The sequence below is a fragment of the Dendrobium catenatum genome, unplaced genomic scaffold (genome assembly GCF_001605985.2).
Source record: "Dendrobium catenatum unplaced genomic scaffold, ASM160598v2 original_scaffold_257585, whole genome shotgun sequence".
NCBI lineage: Eukaryota > Viridiplantae > Streptophyta > Magnoliopsida > Asparagales > Orchidaceae > Dendrobium > Dendrobium catenatum.
Window position 1 is genome coordinate 1 of NW_021575984.1, and position 1,645 is coordinate 1,645.

Here is a 1,645-nt window from a genome sequence, read left to right on the forward strand (position 1 = left end):
CGCCTTAGATGATTTGGTCACATTAAACGGAGGCCTTTATGTGTTCGAGCATGACCTTTATGCTCTTGAATTTGTATACTTGAAATAGCGTAAATGGTAGTTTTTGTAATCACAAAACAACTACTTCTGTATCCATCTCTAATCTCTATATGCATGTAATTATAAAGTTGTAACTTATGCCTGTCTCTTCACAGTGCACATTGTCTGATGTTATTAAACCACTTGTCATAGCTTTCCTCTTTTTAGACTCTAGTGTCCATACCATGTCAATCTTTAAAAATTTTATTCTGTGCGGACGCCAGACACAGCTCTACGTCCGGATGCCGTGGTACCGAGTGTTACCAAGTACCAAATAGTACCGAGACGCGGTACAAAAAAAGAATGACGTGGTGTAATTTTATTGGTCTCCGGATGGCGTTCGGTATCCGCACAAAAATAATTTTTCCTCTAACGATCCTATTATTATTGCACTTCTCCATACAATCAGTTTATCATATCCTTCCATTTTGAATTGTAGCATCAAGCCCCCACATACTATAAACTTTTTATCTTCTCTTATATTGTATTAGGAAGCCTGCAATGATCTCCAAAACAGACATTTATTTTTAAAATTGTTGGAAGCTGTTCTCAAAATTGGGAACCGCATGAATGATGGTACATACCGTGGAGGAGCAGAGGCATTCAAGCTTGACACACTTTTGAAACTTTCAAACGTTAAAGGCGCCGATGGGAAGACCACACTATTACATTTTGTTGTTCAAGAGATCATCCGATCTGAAGGCAGGCGTGCTGTGCAAATAGCAAGAGATAGTAGGAGTAACTCCAGCATTACAATTTCTAGCTTTAATTATGTCGACTTCAGCCATGAAAATCCCGAAGAATCTGAAGATCAGTACCGAAATCTTGGTCTCAGGGCTGTTTCAAGCCTTAGCTATGAACTTGAGAATGTCAAGAAAGCTGCAGCACTGGACGCCGATGCTTTAATGAGCTCAGTTGTAAGTCTTGGCAATAGATTAGCGAAGACAAAAGAGTTCTTAAAAGCTGATATGAGTAACTTGGAGGAGAAAAGTGCTTTTCATGATTATTTGAAAGCATTTGTTGAGCATGCTGAGGCTGATATCACTCAACTTTTGGAGGAATAAAAGAGAATAAGATCATTAGTAAAGCTTACCACTGACTATTTCCATGGGAATGCTGGAAGAGACGAGGGGTTGAGATTGTTTGTCACAGTGAGGGATTTCCTTGAGGTTTTGGATAAGGTCTGCAAAGAAGTCAGAGAAGCACAGAGGAAAGTGATGAATACATCAAGAAGCAAGGATAATACAATACCGAAATCAATGTCGGAACCCCGGCAGTCGAGATATTTCCTGCAATCAAAGACCGACGCTTGGAGGATTTTAGCTCTGATGATGATGAGGAATCTTAATTAAGTGTTAATATCAAATAGGCTTGTTATTTATTTCACAAAGTGTTCTGTTAGACCGGTCCACCGGATCGGTCAAGTCTATCCAGGCGGGACCAGTTCACAGGCGCGAATAGGCAAGATCTCCGTTTCCTGCAGAGATTGGGCGGGCTGACAGCTCAAACAGAGCATTTTAGGAAGAATTTTTGGGGTGTTTCAGAGAGAAATTTGAATGTAGGGACT

General features: G+C 40.2%; 1 pseudogene; it reads left to right on the forward strand.

Annotated features, from left to right (window-relative positions):
* Window positions 1–569: 569 nt before the first annotated feature.
* Window positions 570–1,430, forward strand: LOC110112811 (annotated as a pseudogene).
* Window positions 1,431–1,645: the final 215 nt, after the last annotated feature.